Raw genomic sequence first — 21,487 nt, forward strand, 5'->3', positions numbered from 1 at the left:
AAGTAAACATCAAACGTATCGAGAGGGTTCAAAAGCGTTTCCTATGGTACATTGCATATCAATGCAATAAGGTAAAACAGTTACCGACATATAATAGTCGGTTAGAATACTTTAAGCTAAATAGCTTGCTCGATCGGAGACATTTGTTGGATCAGATTTTTCTTCACAAAATAGTTAACGGTACATTAGACTGTCCCAACCTCGTAGAAAAAATTAATATTAATGCACCCTCAAGGTTTCCCCCTGCAAGTAAATACGCTCCTTTTTCAATTCCACGTTCAAAAACAAATTTGGGACAGAATTCTGTCATAAGTAGGCTACCTGGACAGTATAACCTACTTATAAAAAATCAAAAATTGATGTAGACATTTTTTCGGACATTCTGCCAAAATTTAAAAGGAGATTGTAGCTTTAAATCGCCCATTATGAATTATAAATTAAAAATAATAAAATAAAATGAAGATCACTATGTTCTTCAATATCGATCACGTTATTATTATTTATTATATCGTTTACGTTTTTTATTACAGGGTGTGGCTGTTATTGCGATGTTGTTATAAAATCTTTGTTACTTATGAAAAAGTTACATTTATTTTTAATTTTTAATTGTTTAGTAATTAGTTGGTAATTTGTAATTTTCTTGTCTTTTCTAATTTGATTTTTTTTTAATTGTATTATTTTTTATAGTATTTTTTTCTCCCCCTTTTCGTATAACATAGTAGAAAAAAGTTGTGTAAGGTTAATAGATAAAACTGTCCTTTTCCGTGCCGTGATAACTTTTAATTGAAACAACACTTAGCTAAAAATGTAATTACCTTTATTTTTAACCTATAAATGGTGTATGTTTTGTAAGTTGTCCTTAATAATAAAAACAAAAAAATAATAATTGAACAAAATTAAGACATTTGGAAACAATTGGTTTAATAATTATGATGTCGTATTCTATTTGCGCAGGTTTTTCGTTTTAACGTTTGTTGATCCCGAACAAATGAGGAATTCATTAGAGATTATTGTTACTTATAAAAAAATGTGATATTAATAAAGTATTCATTTTGGATTAAATAGGATTAAAAATATTTTTTTATTGTATCCACAGTTCGTGTAAGTTTTATTATTAGATATAAATATAATATTTTAATATTAAATCATAAAAATACTAATTTAGTAGACGTTTTTTTATATGTTATTATTTAATAAATTTTTACTAGATGTTGTCATACCTAAGTACAGTTATCATATTAAAAAATATTAATAATAAGAAGAAGAAAAATTGGCATCATGGCATCATGGCAATCATGGCAGGAAATCGTTTATAGCATTAAATACAAATTGTATTTTCACCTAATTATAAAATTAATTGCGTGACATAATCGCTAACCGTTCGTCGTGCCTTTACAACTGTCAGAGTGGTTGAAAAATGTCAGCTCACAGCCGGAATGCGAATCGTGCAAATACGGTTTTATGCGGTTGACAGATTTTTCCATGAAATTTGAAAGATGCAGCGTGAAATTTTATTCAGTAGCTTTAGTGGTGTTTAAAAATAGAATACCGGGTGATAATATAATAAAACAAATATATAATCTGTGGTGGAGCAGAAACGAATTCGCTTTCATTTGATACGTGATGTACACCGAATCGTAAGTAGTATTCTGTCAGAACTCACGTCGTATCTCGTAAAAGTTTAAGAACCGACTTACGGTGATACGCTATTTTGAAGCGTGTATTCTTTAATGCTATACAGCCTTACACAGATACAAACATTAGTAGCCTGTAAAGTTCCCACTGTTGGGCTAAGACCTTCTCTCCCTTTGAGCATATTCCACCATACTGCTCCAATGCGGGTTAGTGTTGTTATAAACACAAATTAACCACATGAAAATTCAGTGGTGCCTGCCTGGGTTTGAACCCGAAATCATCGGTTAAGATGCACGCCTTCTTACCACTGGGTCATCTCGATACAGCCTTATTGTTGTTGTATGTTTCGCTGATTTTTAGTTAATAATTAACTACTAAGCAGCAATTTTTGCTTGTTGTTAGTCTTGGTTGGTATTAACATTCACAACACATTCTACAATTCTATTTTACCGCTAACCAATAACACTTAGTTTCAATACTGAAGACTACGAGAACCAGTGCAGCTACAGGCATAAGAGGCATAGCATCTTAGTTCCTAAGGTTGATGGCGTGTGGTCTATGGATTGGTTATTATTGCGCCAATGCTTATAGGAGGTGCGGACCACTTACCACCAGGTAGCTATGTGCGAGTCCTACCTTTAAAAAATATCATATAAATATCAATATCCGAAAATTTCTATTTTGTTTTTACATAATATGAGATTTTGAGTCAATTTGTTTAACATCCCACGCCTACATAAAAATTACTATACCTTCTTGTACTATTCAAGTGACTAGTGGGTCTCCCGCGAAATTTCGCATTTATTCAAAAGTTTTGCGTTCATACAAAAGGATAGAACTCTTTTAAAATAAAATTTTTAATGTCAAATAGTAAACATTAGTTAAGTAGTAAGTTGCAATCAATAATACTATTTGATTTTCAGCACATCTTCGGCTGGAGCTCTTCAAAATGAGACCATAACGGATGTTGAATTTGCAGCTATCGTCTTATAAGCACTGAGACATAAATCTACTCATGCTATTAATATATAAGGTTTACAAGCTTCACGTCTTGCTTCCTCTTCTTTTACAACAGTACAGAAAAAGACAAAACACTATTTAACACCCCTCCCACCTCACACGAAAACACTTTAATATCCTTGTGTTTATAAAGACAAAATCAACGAGGAGAGACACAGTCAAAATTAAGTGAAGCGATAAAAATATGTAGGCCCCGTTTGATATTCACGCCCGGTGTATTTGTCGAGAATCAAAAAAATATATATTTTCCGGAGTCTTGTTATTTATATCTAAAACATTGGGCCGTTTGTTTTCTAGATTGAACCGAGGCTTTTTTACATAAACGATAAATTGGACTTAAATAAAATTTATATGCGTGCACGTTTTGAATGTTGACATTTGATTCTTTCTATTTAAATGGTTTGATTCATCTCCTATAATACTATATGGGACACATTTTTAGCTTATGTAGAGAAAAACTACTTAATGAATGTATAGAAAACTTATACCAGAAGATACGGCCGGTTTAGGTAAAGGTTTTAGCATCCAATGTTATTTTTAAAGGAGTTGCAACTCCCCGTTTGAACCGCTTAAATTTTAGACCATTGCATGACCTTATTCCTTTTTTCTTATTTTAATAAGGAAAGGGGTAAAATAACTGTCGCTATAAAGACTTAATTTAAATTAGTTTACCAATTTACTAATAACAGATCTTAAATATACTCCTCAGAGGACAGGTTTGAGTTCGTATCATCACACTGATCCAGTGAGTTTGAAGAGAACTTTATACGACACATATGTCCATTTTCTCACAATTTTTTTAATCTCGAGGGTAATTATTAAAATAAATTAAGCATATGACGACCTCCGTGGTCGAGTAGTGTGTACACCGGTTTTCATGGGTACGCCACTTCGAGGTCCCGGGTTCGATTCCCGATGTAGAAAAAGTTCATTAATTGTCTATCTTGTCTTGGGTCTGGGTGTATGTGGTACCGTCGTTACTTCTGATTTTCCATAACGCAAGTGCTTTAGCTACTTACATTGGAATCAGAGTAATGTATGTGATGTTGTCCAAAATTTATTTATTTATATGATGCCTTAGTGGTTCTTACCTGGGTTTGAAACCACGTACTTCCTTTAAGACTCACGTGTTCTACTATTTATTAAGCCAGAACGAGCAAGGGTCTCACTGGCCACGCGTCTCCAACAGTTAAAGTAAATAGGCCCAAATTTATATTATTATTAATTAAATAAATTTACTGTACAGGTACCCGGTTTATAATATGATCAACTATACAATATTTTTTTACTATTATTTTATATCTGGACTATAAGGGAAAAGTTTCCTTCTAATGTCCTTTAACATAAGATTTAAATGTATTTATTAGCATAATTTTACCATAACAACGAATACCTTGCTCATGAATGTCATGGAGTCGATGGATCAATTGAAAGGAGTTGGAAACTATTTCCAATTATTAGCTAAAGTATACGTAAATAGTAAGATTTAGTCGTACTTTTTACATGTTACTTTTGTTATTTGTAAGCTATAATAATTCGAACTATGCTAAAGTTTTAATTAATGCTATATTTAGCGTTTAGGAGTCACATTTATCCTAACATTCGAGTTCGCAATAACGAAAATATATTCCTTCGAAGTTTGAGAATAAACAGTATGTCGTGGTAACTTATACGGAGGAATAAATACAAAGTTTGCGAAATACTATATTGTAAAGGATATTTTCACGTAACGTTGTTTTTTTTCGGGTAATTTGTTTTGGAAATACAAGTCGAAGTCACTTTTCGAATGTTAGATTTCTGTTATAAGAATAATATTGTTTTTAGATAATTTGAGAGATTTTATTTTGATTGGTGAATGAGGTGGCAATAGATTAAAAAGCTAAGTCTAAAAACGATCTGCGTGTCTAGACATTTCTTATACAATTGATGTGAACTTAGCGTTTTGAAGATTCACAAAATTAATTTTTAATAGGGAATGAAATTTCGTACAGGCAACGAATTTATATTTTAGGGTCGAAAGTTCTTAAAATGTTTTATTATTTATTTTTAATATGGATCTTACTTATGACCGCACTCTAAATTATAATAAATAATTGCAGTCAAATTCATGGAAGGGAATTTTTTAGGGTTTCCTGCAAGCTCTTAGGGACCATTCACCTTCATTTAAACAATATAGAAACCTTTTTTTTTTTAAAACAAAATATTTAGTAGGCCTGTCCCAGGTAAATTTATATGTATTTGTTAATGTAATAACTTTTATTATTCATCTTGACATTCAAATAATTAATCAGTTTGACAGTGTGTCTGTAGCATTGTTCTGATTAAACTTTTGTCGCTTACTCCAAAAATCTGAAGGAACGACAAATCTGACTCGAACGGAAAGAGTTAAGATGGAAAACAACGGCTGGCGTATTTTCTGTTGCACGAGATTATAATTATGAACAGTCATACAACCAGCAGTAATCGTTTTGTAACGAATGAGTGTTTTCTGAGCCTTATTTTTATCTAACGTCCGATATGTAAAAAATAACCCGCCCCAATTGTGATGGTACTATAATTCTAGATAACGCAATAATAAATCGTTCGTCGTTATTCTAGTGGTTGACATGAAAGGCTGCAGATCATGTGGTTCAAATGGCAGGTCAGCTCTGTGAAATTTATTGCGTCGTTCTGTCAAGAAGTAGCGACACGGAGTTCAAAAGTTGGCAATGTTCTTGTTGTTTGTTTTGCGTCTCGTGCCTGACTTCTCTCGTCCCTTCGGAATCGCAAAACGACATAATATATAGTACCTACAGTATGCACTATAATACCTTTTGACCTTGAAATTAGCTACTGTTTCCAAAACCTAGAAAAGATGACTATAAAAATTAGTAATTTTAAGTAGAAACTGATGTAAGTTACCAACGCGATAATAGTAAATAATTATCTGATGTCCGTCAAATATTTAGGTAAATACAAATTATCATACGTAAAATGATTCAAGCCTCGATAACTCTTTGCTTTTACGCCCATCAATAGGAATCTTTGATATCGATATACGTTATTCTGTTTGTCGAATTCATGGTACATTCGGCACCAACCACTTTCATTTTTGCATCTCGTGTTTGTGGAGAGAGCAACAAATTGAAAACCACTATAAAGGTGAGAGAAAAAAAATGTTTCGAACGAGATTGTGGACAGAAACTTCACACGTTCGTTTTGGTACTTTTTTAGTTCTGAATAAAGGTGAATGTAAGATGAATTATTACACACATAATGCTCGATAGACTTTTTAATTTATTTATGTAAGCCAAAGAAGGTAAGCCAAAGGCAACTCGTAAATAAATACTGATATTGTAAGAAATATACTATCATAAGCATCCATAATTAACTTAAATCAAAATCTAAATACATTTTATTCAAGTTGTTACTTTTTCAAGATGATTATTTAATGTTACCGCTCGGTTCAGAATGTAGGTTGCCGAGGAGAACCGTCAAGAAATTCAAAGTTCTGTTCGCCAATTCGATTACAATTTAATTATAATTCATCGCTAGTGAACAAACTAGCTACACGCTGTAGAAGTTGCTGTTTTGCTTTGGGCACGTTAAACAAACTAAATTTTGTTTTATTAGTGTTGATAACCAAATTGTTATAAACCATCTACGTATCCCTGATAATGTATTATTTATTGTTTGATTCAATAAATAATAAGATAGTTTTGAGTATTATTAGCAAATTGAACAGAATAAAAAGTAACGAACAAAAATGGACTTCAAATTGATCTTAGTGACACGCCCACTTTAACTAAAAAATCAGCTGACATACACTTACGATTTTATTTTATTAAAATAATATTGAGTTATTTGGCTAAAATATAAGCAATAAGATTAAGCGATTTCCACTTAAAAATGTAATGTTCGAGCGCATATAAAAAAAAGTATTTAATATGGTACACAATGAAATGCTTTTGATAAATCGCAAAATATACCCAAAGTATTATCTAATATTACTTACATAGGCTGAAACGTTGAGTCTTCCTTATTTAACTCATTCAAATTTCAAACTTTCAATTGCAATGCTTAAAAAAATATGAAAGTACATAGTTTTCATATTAAAGTTAAGGTAAATTCGTAAACATTGCTCAAAACAAAAATTGGAAAAGTCCGTTTGAAAATCTAAAACAGTAAACAGTTCCGAATACGTCCATTTTAGAAACGTTTCATTTCAAAACGTACTCAAATTCAAAACAAAACTCAAGTGAAATTATGTTTAGCTAAAATAATGACTGCCAAAAATTCGTAACCACACTGTGACAAAATTTATTCACAATAATCAGCTACTGAATGGCACTCACCATTTAATGGATATCTGAGACCAATCTTGGATCCATTATTGGAAATGAGACAAAATCGAGCCTGTCTATCTTCAAGCTTTTCAAGAGGAAGCCATATTTAAAGGTCATATAAAGCATTAGGTCATCGAATTGGCTGAATAAAAGATCATATTTTAAGAAGCATTTTTACGTTTTTTTTTCTATCTTTGCAATCGAGTTTAAATAATTTCACTTACATTTATTTTTTATTTTATTCATATATGGTGGATAGAGAAGTAGGCCTCGTGGTAAGTGATCACCAACGGCCATATACATCGGCACTGTATACTATGATATGTCTATTCCGTACACCACCAACCTTGGCAACTAAGACGTGATGGGTGTGATTAAACCACAGGCGCCATGGGCTCACTCAGCCTTCAAACCGGAACACAACAATAGTAAGTATGGCTGATTGGTGGTAAAATATATGATGAGTGGTTGGTACCTAGATGGGCTTGTACAAAACCCTACCACCTACCACCAGCCTATGCACCAATTTATTGGATGTAATAAATTAAAAAATGATATCGCCTGTGAAACTCGCTAATCCTTTTAGAACGGCCTCTTTCAGACTGAGAGGATCATAGTTTAGCGTCATATTTGAATAGTATTTTAATCAAAATATTTCCAATTTATTTGCATAAAAGGATTAAACGGAATGCAATTACCTGAATCATATTTAATACACAGGCAAGAATAGATTTATCGAAACAGCGGTACAATCTGATTTTAAATGTTATCCAATTAGTTTAACGAATAATGTTTATCAATACGATTGTATTTGTGAATTGAATTTTATGCTGCTGTTTTAGAAATATATTTATTGGTCGAACGTCACACTATGAGCAAAAAGGTGACATGTGAGATATAAAAAAATATTAATATATGAAGAACCTTATCCAATTATAACTATAGTATCGTATGTTGTTATTTTCATTTTTAAATATTATAATAAAAACCAGCGAAACATACAACAACAATAAGGCTGTATCGAGATGGCCCAGTGGTTAGAACGCGTGCATTTAAAACAATGATTTCGGGTTCAAACCCAGGCAGGCACCACTGAGTTTTTATGTACTTAATTCCTGTTTATAATTCATCTCGTGCTCGGCGGTGAAGGAAAACATCGTGAGAAGTGCGTGTGTCTAATTTCAACGAAATTCTGCCACATGTGTATTCTACCCAAAACGCATTGGAGCAGCGTGGTGGAATATGCTCCAAACCTTCTCTTTCTCTTTCTCACCCTAGTGCTAATAAGATTGATATTGAGTAAGACTTCTTACTGATGATGATGGTGATGGTGACGTCACGATGTCTTACAAAAATAATCAGAACCAATTAAATTGGATACCATCGGCTACTAAATCGTACTGTTAATGGTGTTTAAATAACTTATTCTTATTTTAAATTCAAATTAATATTAAAATAATTTATCATGTTACCAGATAATCTCGTCTGGGAACTCTATGTTTGTTAAAGATTATTTGAATTAATCTCCTTTATCTCAATTTGAAGCCTGATTTATTATTCATTTGTTTTTTAAATAAGATGTTCTAAATTTCAAAAAATAAAGATAATAGAGAAAATAATTAAAAAATAATTTGGGCTCGTCCGGGATTTGAACCCGGGACCTCTCGCACCCTAAGCGAAAATCATACCCCTAGACCAACGAGCCACTCATTATTACGAATGAAATAATCTTATTTAATTTTACAACTAATAATGATTTCCTTTCACTTACGACGCGTTATCTTTGAAACCGATCGATTTATTGCACAGCTTAAGCAGTTTATTGTTATCGATATGTCGCAAGATATGTAATAAAAATCTGCATGTTATTATTTAAAATTATTTCTATTACATACCACCAAGTAAAAAGTACGTACTCCTTACTTGGTGGTAGGGTTTTGTGTAAGACCGAGCGTGTAGCTGCCACCCACTCATCATACACACAAAGATACCCATTAGCTAAACAGCAATACTTAGCATTGTTGTGTTAAGGCTTAAAGTTTGCGTGAGCCAGTTTAACAAACACAAGGGGCATATCTTATCTCCCGAGGTCAGTAGCTCATCGGTGATGGAAGTAATGACAACGGTTGACAACTTACCATCAAGTTATCCATTTTGTCGTGAGCATACCTACTTATATCGAATCAAATCAAATAACTCTTTATTGTATACCAATAAACACATACATTTGTCACGTTCAAGAAAGATGCAATGAGGTGGCCTTATCGCTAAAACAGCGATCTCTTCCAGGCAACCACAAGTAGAGGAAAGACCTTTCAGTCATGATTTAAAGATTTAATTTAATTTAACAAAACCGATTTTTATTATTAACAGTCTTACTCAAAATATACATAATATAATGAATACACGTATTTATGTTTGAGATGAAAGTGTCAATTATTTGTTTTATCTCAGAGTCGAGCATTAACAAGTACATCTATCCGGATACGCTAGCTTCTTCCATATCTTGGCTCTCATCCAGACAATACAATCGAGAAACCAAGTAAGTCATCTCGGTTGACACTGAAATATTTCGACAAATGATTGTGTCATAATGACCGAACATGTTTTCCTTTAAATGTTTTATTGAAGATACTCTTTTTAATTTATAAAACGATAAGAGATTTTTTTCGTGCATTCACACTGGCATACATGGAAACTATACGGTGAAGTTACTCGCTAAACAGCCAATTAATTGTCAAGTCGTACGAAATAGACAAATTCACACTGTATCTTATTTAACGAATGCTTCAATAATCTGCGTGTATATTACTAGTGATGTATAAGCAGGAAATATATTTATCATAATAATTATTTTATTGTAATTAAAAAGTATTATTCAATCACGTTCGTTCATAAGTACACGTATATTCTAAGACAAGATTGTGTTGATTTAAGTCAACAAAATCTTTCACGTTTCACGAAAGCAAATAATTATTATAATTAAATTCTAGAGTAATTATGCAAAACAACGAAATGATCGAGTAGATAGATCACGTTAATCTTAGCCTAAGATTACAGGTTCGTATTTGTAGAAGTTAAAATGAGAATCGAATCGTATTAAACACAAGGACTTAGAAGAGTTTTATCAAGATATTTATTACTACTTTTGAAGTTAAAAGAAGCATGATGGCGCTGAAGATATAATATCTTTATGTGAACCGATGATCAGGGATTCAAATCGGTCAAGCGTCACTGAGTTTTCAATCTTTTGCAAATTATTGCAAGAAAACTTCCATGTGTTGGACAAAATTCTGGCTCATGTGAATCTGTCAAATTTTTTTTTTTTGGACAACATCACATACATTACTCTGATCCCAATGTAAGTAGCTAAAGCACTTGTGTTATGGAAATCAGAAGTAACGACGGTACCACAGACACCCAGACCCAAGACAACATAGAAAACTAATGAACTTTTTTCTACATCGACTCGGCCGGGAATCGAACCCGGGACCTCAGAGTGGCGTACCCATGAAAACCGGTGTACACACTACTCGACCACGGAGGTCGTCAAATTGCGAAGGATCTTCGTGGTTATATGATGTCAAGACCATCTCCGATAGAGAGGACATTTGCTTAGCAATGGGATATTCTCAGGCTGTTACTGTAAGATTGAAAGAATAAGACAAACTATAAACAACAATAAAAACTATAAGGAAAGTCCACGAAGACAAGACATATAGCTTCCGGGTAAAGCTGTATAAGGCTAGTAAAGCCCGGTTAAGATATTCAAAAACCGGTTCGTTTCGCTAAAACGTGGTATATTTTTCTAGTAATTAATTTTTGACTATTTTGATTCATAAGTAACAAGCCCCAAACCAATTATGCATTAAAGACAACTGTCCATAAGCAAAATTAATCATTTCTTAAACATAGTATGATAAAACAAAAACTATAAGAAAAATCCACGAAGACAATACGGTGACATATCGCTAGCATCTAGTTTATATAAGGCTTATAAGACATGGTCACTATTCAAAAGAAGATAAATTTTGCTTTTTTAATTATTATTTTTTTAATATTTATGTCGTCAAATTATACTATCCCTAAGCAAAACGCTCTTCTCTTGAATAAAGTTACCGTTAACGGAGTATACCAACAATACTCCAGATGTTGAAAATAAGCATGCTACTAAAGTATGTTATTTCTGATAGTATAATAAACGCTATTGAAATATCTAAGCCAGAAGCATTATTCATATTTGATCGTCCATCTGGTTTCTGTAAGTAAGAAATGTTCTCGGTATTTTTCGCAAGTTAGGGTTGGATGTGAGGTCGGGAAATTGGTAATTCAATGCGAATAGAAATAATGTCAGTGTTACTTTTTACTAAACTGACCTAAAAGTTGGCAAAGATATTTTTTTCATTGAACGGTTGGTTGTGTGCTGTTTTATTAAAAAAAATGATTGATTTATGAAAATAATTCAATATTTCTTTGTCCTCATTTTAATCGTATGAGGCCGGGACGGGTAGTTAGTTCACAAAAAGCTTGAGGGTGATATTTTAAAGACCTACCAAAGATAAATTAAATTTCAAGCAAATACCTAACTAACTTAAATGAACGCACTGACTTAGAATGCGTCTTCTGAACAAAACCGACTGGAATCACTTGTTCTTTACAGACATATAAATTATATATGTAAAAATATATGTTATATGTATAATGTTATAAGCGGCATTCTTGACCTTGGCTTGTTTATAAGTTAAACATAGAAATCATTATTCAATACAGAAGGTAAATACAATTAGACTTTTGTATTGAAGAACCTCAGCGGGACTTTCTTTATGTACAAGGTTTTTTTCAACAGTTGTATTTACTATATGATTACGTAACGTAGGCGGACAAGCAAATGTGCCACCTGATGGTAAGTGACATGACCTATAGACAATGACCATTTCTTACATCGCCAATGCGGTACTCACCTTGGGAACTAAGGTATTATGTCCCATGTGCCTGTAGTTACAGTGGCTCATTCATCCTTCAAACCGGAACACAACGATACCGAGTACTGCTATCTGGTGGTAGAATGTTTGATGAGTGGGTGATACCTACCCAGGCGCGCTTGAACAAAGCCCTGCTACCAAGTAATCCTAGTACTAAGGTCGCCGACCCCGAAGCCCAGAATTCAAAACCTGGGTTGGTTACATAAAAATATTATTGGGTTTATCAGAGCAGTAGACAGGCAGTTATCAGTGTCTGCCTTTGAATTATTTTCGGTCGTGTCAAATTTTAATAATATATATTTGCGTATTCACTCATATGCTATATTATGCCTTATGCAGGTAGCTACATTCGTAGCTAGAAGAAGTCAAGGTCAGTTAGGACACATAGAGACGATACACAGATAATCAGGGAGGCAAATACAAAATTAAAATTATTATTTAATTTATTCAAATTCATCGTCTTCTCGCTATAATTTCAAACAGCCGCTAACTAATAACTAACTTATCTGAAATTGAATTCAAATTCCATTATCCGTTTCAGTAATATATGGTGGCGATTAATATTGTATTATTTATTAGATGTTTAATTAAACTCCCTCTAATAGCCTAATTAACTATTATTTGGATATCGTCCAGAATTGCATTGATCGAGGAATTTTACTAATATATAAGATTATAAGGCTGTGATCATTAAAATCCAATTAGATGACATGAACATTTTAATTAATTTTTTCTATCCCCACCACAACCACAATATCGGACAGAATACCACCGATTGTTAGTGAATAGCTCAGACCTGGGTATATGGGATGACCCCAAAAATTTAATAATATTTACCTGCGATAAAAACGCATTATACTTCGTATACTGTCAATAGATATGCTTCTATATTTTGATGTTTGTTTCGTTCTCGTTTGAGTACATTTGATGAAACTTCAACTGTTTCGTTTGTTTTTGAAATTTCATTAACGTTGTAATCTCGACCGCTAACCAATTTCCTTCAAACCTTTTCCACGCTACGTGACATTGTGGAAATAATTTGGCCGCTCTTGGCACAATTGAAAGCAACTTAATAAAGAATCGCATTGAACTGACTTTAGAATTTCAACAAATTCTGTTAAGAAATATTTCAACTCTCTTAAGAATTTATCGGTAATTCTTTTCTCTTTATTAATTACTTCGCGCATAGCACTCTTTAGTGAAGCGATTAAAATGGTAACTGAAACGAAAAATAATATAAATCTCAAATTTTAAAAACACAATAATTTGTAAATGTATCGCTTTACTTGTAAATGTAATGGAGCTCCCATTATCTGCCTTTGGGTTCTGTCATCAGATCAGATAATTTTTAAGGAGTTGAACACGAAACCTATCTATCAACATCATTATAATTAGTAATTTAACCAACGAAATGAGTATCATTTCTCTGTCAAAATACCAACAATGTGATACCCAAAGAATGATTACCAACTCATTAAACTCCGTAATTTATGATTCTAACGAAGTCATAATATGTGATATTACATTACATGGTATTGTTGTTTTCGTGTCCTATTTAAGTCTTGAAATACTTTTTAAAACGCGAAACGGTAACTTTAATTAAAAACAATTGCTTATTTGTCTTTTAATGTTCGAAATTCAAAGTAATCTAGCAAATTGGCAATTTATCTAATTCGCATTCTCGTTGGAACATTCGATGCCCAAAAAATCCGGCAATTAATTTAAATAGTAATGTACAGCCATGACAAGAAAGTATTCGACAATTTACTTACTTAATTCACTTATTTTCCAATAAAACTTTTTTTTCGTAGAGCCGGGATGAATGAATAAACAATAAGAAAATATACTAATACACTAACTCAGTCCATCTCGGATCTTATAGTTACAAACGCTAGAATATTATTGGCACTAGATTTAAGAGATAAATGAACTATTGATAGAAACAATTGAACTGTACACAACGCACCGTCATTAACGGGAATTGAACATTAGAAATTCGAAGCAGACAGTTCAAATTAAACCCAAACTTAAATCTGATTTTCGTTTATTGACGCACAAATTAAATTGTCGGAGCTTAATACCCAAATACCGAACACGGATGAACAATATATAATTATACAAATGGGACAGTGGAATAACGGTACGTATTTCATTGGACACCGTCCTAAAACTATAGTTTAAGGGGACTATAAATAGCGCTATTTTCATGTATGGAGATGGTGGTGTCCTTGACCGATTTCGGCAACGGCAGTCTTTCGCCAGGAAGGCAAGTACAAGTGTACTCTCTAATCCCTCACTGTAATCCTATCCAAGGACGGCAAATGCGACCAGAAGAGTTGAACCGCAGGATCAACTGTTTTAAGTAACTTTACTTATTTTTTTGTATCTCAACGACAGAAATAACCTTGTGAAAATAAAATTACCTAATAAGTCAATTTCGGGGCCGATTTAAATAATTATTACTTAGTAATTGAATATAAATAATATATTTAATTTTATAAATCTTCTACGAAAATTATAGAATGACTGACTGATATAAAATGAACTGCCTAAATTAGCAGGTCTAGCAGTTTGAAACTTTACTTAGGAATATCTTGTGAAGTGTAGGTAAGCATTAAGATAGATCTCAAAATTCAACGCCTACGTTGTTTAAATAGGGAAGGAATTTTGTGAAATATTTCAATCGGTTTCCAGTAATGAGATGTGTTCAGGATATTTGTCACAGGATACGAGTGTGTAAGCAAATTTTTCATTTCTGAACGTTAGAAATATGTAAATTGATTTTTAAGTTTCTGTTCATCAGCGAAATATAGGTATTACAGCATTTTTGAAAATAAATCAATTAGAAGGTTAATTTCGTATTGTACTTGATTTGTCTTTTTCCGATGTTGAAAATATGAAAAATACCCGTTTAGACTTCTATTTATGAGTCAAAGTCAGTAGCTAAAGTAGATTAAATATAAAACCCATAAGAGTTTCAAATAGAGGATGAAAGTTTATTTGGAACCTTAGGCTAAATGAGGCTTAGGGTATAGGCAATGTAAATTACGAAAAACTTTAATATTTAAAATTTGGTAGATTTCTCAATAATTTTATGATGTCCCCAGGTACATTAGTTATTTATTTAATTATTTATTATGTACTTATATTATATATTTTATTATATATATATTTAATTATATATTTATTAATTATTAATAAACACCAAAGTTCAAAAGGCACTATTACGTTGTGTTATTTTACTAGATTAATTAAGTTAGTATACGCATCACAAGCCTTGTATCTCTTTGTGAGTTGTTTAAAGTTGCTGTCAGCTCTTTGACTATAATATATCTTAGATAATTTTTAAGTGAAAGTACTTTGTCATGTTATGAGCGTGTTCAGTCTGAGCATATATTTCGAGTTGTTAGACAGTTGGCTCGTTGGTCTAGGGGTATGATTTTCGCTTAGGGTGCGAGAGGTCCCGGGTTCAAATCCCGGACGAGCCCAAATTATTTTTTATATATATATATATATATTTATTCAATTATGTAAAACAATTGTTAATCATTTTTCAAAAATGGTTATTGATCAGACATATGCCATGTTTCTTGATTATTTCGCTTAATTTTAAGCATATTTGATGGTCTCTATTTGTTATATACGTTACTAGCGGAACCAGCGGCTTTGCTCTCTCTTTACCGCCTCGAGTGGTGAATAAGAAAGTCGCCTATGTCCTTTCCTAGAATAAAGCTATCTCTTTATCAAATTTTATCTAAATCGGTTCAGTGGATAAAGCGTGAAAAGTGTTATCTCAACAAACATAATTACATTTGTATTTATAATATTAGAATTTTACATTTTGTTTCAAAATTTAAGGCGTCATTTGATCTTTTCTGTTCTGCGGGATATGTTTCGATGTGGGATGATGAATGAACAAAGTATTTTCTTTTGATATAGGTTGGCGGCGATGGTGAAAAGCTGGTAAGTGTTTACCATCGCCCATGGACGATGGGGCTGTGAGAAATAATAACCATTCCTTATATCTTCGTCTTGTCTCTTTTGCCTATGGTTACAATGGCTCACTCACCCTTCAAACTGGAACACAACAATACTAAGATTCATTATTATCATTGACACAATATTAAAAGTTATATTTTAAAGCAAGTCATATTTTGTGAAGTTTTAACATAGTAATAAGCTGCAACTTCATTCTTAAGCAGAGGAGGTTACAAAGTCCTAATGCTAGTATAATTTACTTCGCAAGAAGCTGTTAGCTGTTTACTGAGATTGTGTTAATAAGTGAACAATATTTCTCCAGCGTTCTAGGTTTTCACTGTATTTTAAAGTCAGCAAAATATGATGATCTTATAATCTCAACTGCTCTCTATACACCTATTGCTTTTATTAGATAGTGTTTTTTTGACATCTGTAGGCGTTTGGGCAAATGAACTGCCTCATGGTAAGTAGAGAGAAAAATTGAGTTGGTGTATAGCCGACCTGGATGAGGAATTTGACTTCAAATACAGAGACATCGTTGATTTTGAGTTTTTTTTTTTTATATTCCTCCCAGACGACGGCATAAGAGATTTTTTTTTATTGGGTCGTGGTAGGTGCAACGCCATAAGTGAGCCAGCCTAACTACAGGCACAGGGGACTTTACATTTAGTTCCCATAGTAGCGTAATAGCGATGTAAGGAATGGTTAAATTTATGGCACCAATGTCTAAGGGTACTGGTCTTCTTACCATTAGGTGACCCATTTGTAAAACTCCAACAAGTAATAATATATTATTACTTGGTGGAGTTTTACTCTATAGAGTTGAATTGATTTTCTCCCCAATGGTGAACGTGCTAGTCAAACATTTTTGTATGCCTATAAAAGGTTGTTTTTAAAAAGATTCATTCTAGACGAACAGCTAGTAAGTAGACATAGAATAAGTTGCACACAAATCAAACTTGATAATAAAAGTCAAAAGCAAACGCATTATGGACTAAGTATTTTTATCGCAACAAAATTATATGAGCTTATCAAAATATATTAAGCACTCCCTTAAGTACAAACGGAACACGGCGCAGCACGGTACAGTACACACACAAATCAACGAATCAGAATGACATTTTATGCATGGCGTGTGCGTAAGCGGCTTTGAGAGATGGCACGTGTATTTTAATACAAAACGAGGGTAAATACTCGTGCATAGCTTTCTAAGCCTCCCTGTAGGCTGGAAGCTTTATATTAATCAAAATAAAACACGGCTAATCCCATTCATAATAATACTCCGGACGCTCGCTTGGACAAGTTCAATTAACTAATTACGTAATCTGATATCATTATTATTTTGTGTTGTTTATTTTCTTATTTTATATAAAAATAGGTAGGCAGGCTTCGCATCTTATTTAAGGTTCATAATGTAATGGCGAGCTGAGAAGAAAATGTCTATGTCAGGTATCATTTTTGCTAGACCGTATCAATAAAAAAATCGAAGTTATTATTTCCCTTCTGCCTGTTAGTCTGACTCACTCACTTTTCAAATTTGGAACACGATAATACTAAAAATTATAGAATATATGATATACATAGGTAACCTACATTAACCTTACCACCAAGATGTCGACGATTCTATCAAAACGAAGATAAGGTTATAAAAAAGATATTAATTGTAACACAACACATTTTAGATAATTTATACTAAAACAGCAATAAAAAACATATAACATCATTTTTAAAACAATAAATAACACAAGAGTAAATTGAATAGTTCACTTAACCTCTATATGAGCCGAGATGACCCAGTCAGAAAGCGTGCATCTTAAACGACAATTGCGAGTTGAAATATAACAATACCACTAAATTCCCATTAAAATACCCACATTATAGCACTGTGGTGGAACAAGTTCCAAACCTTCTTTTTAAAGAGAAAAAGAGTCCTTAGCTCAGCACTTACAGCCTATTTCACGATACTCTACAACTATTATAAATACGTCTCAATGCAAAAATAATCCAAATAAGTATAAATAAAAATAAACTGAAATAACTTTACTGACATAAAAATACAGTCACATGATTGTATATTTTATTCGGAACAAGTTTCCTCAGGATGTTTTCGTTCATTGCCGACCATGAAATGAATTACAAACACAAATTAATCACATGAAAACTCAGAAAGGTACCACCTTTAACTTAGGTAAAATACACGTGGTCTGAATAAGGATAATTATTTTTTTATATACATGGATAATTTTGTTATTTTATTTTTAATTGTATTGACTTCCCTTTACATTTATTGATCTCATTGGATTGTATATTTCCACCTATTTGATTTTAAGTATTTTGAGTCTTTGTTAAATTTTAATGATTGTGCAATGAACAGCAATGGAATCTTAGCTGATGAATAAGATTCATCTCATTGTTTCCCTATAGTAAAATTAAAATTAAATCATCACTTTTTTAATAAATCACAACACAATTCAAAAGCATGACGTCATTTATAGATTCTTCATAAACTAAAACACGAGGCGAGGATGCTTTTAAATATATTGCTTCATTTTTCAGCGTTGATCGCCGGCTATCCCATCGCGATAGGGTCTTAAGCACTAAACTCCATCACACGTACTGTGTTTACGTAAACCAAACTGACCTAGTTATGAAGCTTTGGAGGAATCGACTCCGTTACTTTGAGGACTCTTGTATACAAAAACATTCCTTCAAAGAGGTTACATTAATTCAAAGGATACTTTTATGTTTAAGGAAAATGAATCGTGTTATTCGTAAAGGATTTTGCTGTCGATTTTTTTGGTATTCCTCAGTCAATTTTCAATGATCTTAATGTAAAAAGATACAGTCGTGTGGTTTATTTATGGGTTGATTATGTTCAAATCGTTTTTTTTTTAATTTCCGTTGAACGTTTATCTGAGGTTAAAATAAACTTGGTTTAAGATTCGATATCTCTGAATGGATTATCCAAGATCACCAGCTATGAAACAACTTAAACACAATAAACTTTATTTGAAAGTCTCATATTTTGGGTATGTAAAACAGAGAGTGTAAAGTTCTGAAACATTTTTTATGACTTAAAGTGTTACAAAAATAACTTCGATATGGAAGTACATAATTATGTCAACGCTGTTTTTGATGAAAGAAATTAAATGATTTGCGTTTTAGCCGTAACCCGTATATATGCCACTGCTAGGAAAAAAATAAATTATACAATTACTGAGTTCCTGGTTAATAGTACACCTTGGGAATGAAACGATAGCTTCCTGGCTATATCTCTGTGATATTGAATATATGTAAACATAGCTTGACAAGAAAAACACGCTCAGTTTCTGTCACCGAATCCTCAGCTCAGGGTAATTTCATTTCCGAACCAGTGGTAGTGTTTCACTTGACAACCAATCAAGTGTGATTAAGTGTAATACTTTTATGTTAAATAAAGGAATTTGATTTTAATTGAATATAATTTAAGAGTCTGCCAGATAATTGTGTTGAAATGTGTCATTTGTATCACCTATCTGTTCCAATATGGGTCAGATATAAATTTGACTCGAGATGATTTTATTACGTACTTAGCGCGTGAAAATTCATCGTAACATATTTGAGCCCGCAAATATCTTTTACCGATTGGTCTGCCAGATAGATCGAATCAAAAACGTTTAAAATTAACAACTCGTATTCATAAAGGCAATGAACATTTTATACCAATCGACAAAATTTTCTTCATTGGATAATAGTCTTACAATTGAGTTTTAATTCATCCTTTGAATCGAATAAATTTAATCAACCGTTTTTATTCAATCAAAGTTGGGCAGCTTTTGATATTTTAACCAATACCGAAAGCGGTATCTGAAAGTAAATTTGTTTACGTCGATCGGTTTTAATTCCGTCCCAACGACTTGACAATTGATATTAGTGGTTGATAAATGAGTAACCGCAGACCAATGCGTGAAATAAAACAATGCCAAAAGTTTGTCTGTATATAAAAAAATCGAAAAAAAAGTATCAAAGACATAATAGCTTAATCAAAAGACGGATGATAGTTGTATGGTGAAGCATTAACTGTGTGTTCATCAATAAAAAATACATTGGTAAAGAAGGCATATTATTCGATACAAGATTATATAGATGATAAAAAAGCGCGGAGTTAATACTTGTTGAATTCCAGGCAGGATGTATTATATACATATGTAATTGTATTTAACTTTGTATTTTTAAATGTTAAAAAAGGTAACTACTGATTTTCTTGTCGGTTCTTCTAGGTAGAATCTGCATTCCGAACCGGTGGTAGTATCACTAAATATAGTTTGTTAATTGACGATTTCAAAGCGCTTGTAAAAGCCTACTGAAATAAAGTATATTTTGATTATGATTTTTTGAATAAATTTATTCTAAAAGAACAATTAAGAACTCATCGTTGACAGATCGGAAAATGTCAAATAGTGATATAGATCTATTCACTTACGTCCCTCCACGTTAAAATGTAAATTCTCATAAAACTTTTGACAAAAATCATTAACCCAATAGAAGTAGATTAATTTATTTTCAATGAAATGTGAATAGACACATTTTAATTCTTAATTTATGCTGAACGTATTTTACACTTCCACGCTTTAGTAATTGACATTTTCCTCGGTAATTAAATACAATTCAATACGAATATTTCATAATTACTTTCTGCAAATGACAAATAATCATAATTAAAAAAAAAACCGGGAAAATTGCTACTGAGGGTTTCGTACCACCACACAATACTGAAAGACTTACCAGGTTATTTTAAGATTGAGACTTTCCAAAGGTTCCTTTAGTTTGTTTGTAATATGACCTCCGTGGTCGAGTAGTGTGTACGCCGGTTTTCATGAGTACGCCCCTTCGATTCCCGGCCGAGTCGATGTAGAAAATGTTCATTAGTTTTCTATGTTGTCTTGGGTCTGGGTGCATGTGGTACAGTCGTCACTTCCGATTTTCCATAACACAAGTGCTTTAGATACTTACATTGGAATCAGAGTAATGTATATGATGTTGTCCAACAAAGTAGTAATCTAATAAGGGTATCTTTCCTTTAGAGATACGGAACACTCTGAATGATATATTTTTGGAGAGTTAAATAGACCATTTGGGTCTGCTGGTGGACACTGGCGGTGCTTGTATCATAACAAGATTCAAGAATAAATATTGTTTCGATTTAATTCTTTCATACAATGACCGCGTCTGTGTAAGTTGTAAACGTTTCCCGGAAATGCGTCATAGATATACTTCCTCGAATGTTGGTATAAATAAGGCTTCACAGTAAGGGTGCTCCGAAACGTCACGAACACTTTCCGACGCGTCTTAATAGCTGATCTTTACAATAGATTAGGATAATAGTGGTGTTCGTTAACTGAATATCGATCGTTATTTATGAAGTTGTTGTTATTGTTTGTCTATTTGTTAGTGTTGGGCTACAAACGGGATGACTGAAAGACAATTGCATGTAGCGGAGATGAGAATGCTGAGAGGAATGTGTGGTGTTACGCGAATGGATAGAGTACGGAATGAGTACATAAGAGG

General features: G+C 32.6%; 2 non-coding genes across 2 annotated transcripts; one reads left to right on the forward strand and one right to left on the reverse strand.

Annotated features, from left to right (window-relative positions):
* Positions 1 to 8,613: 8,613 nt before the first annotated feature.
* Positions 8,614 to 8,685, reverse strand: Trnap-agg. Its single transcript has one exon. It is a non-coding gene; the product is annotated as a tRNA-Pro (tRNA).
* Positions 8,686 to 15,378: 6,693 nt separating this feature from the next.
* On the forward strand, positions 15,379 to 15,450 carry Trnap-agg. The gene has a single exon. It is a non-coding gene; the product is annotated as a tRNA-Pro (tRNA).
* The last annotated feature ends 6,037 nt before the right edge of the window (positions 15,451 to 21,487 follow it).

This window comes from Vanessa atalanta, chromosome 14 (assembly GCF_905147765.1).
Source record: "Vanessa atalanta chromosome 14, ilVanAtal1.2, whole genome shotgun sequence".
Lineage (NCBI taxonomy): Eukaryota > Metazoa > Arthropoda > Insecta > Lepidoptera > Nymphalidae > Vanessa > Vanessa atalanta.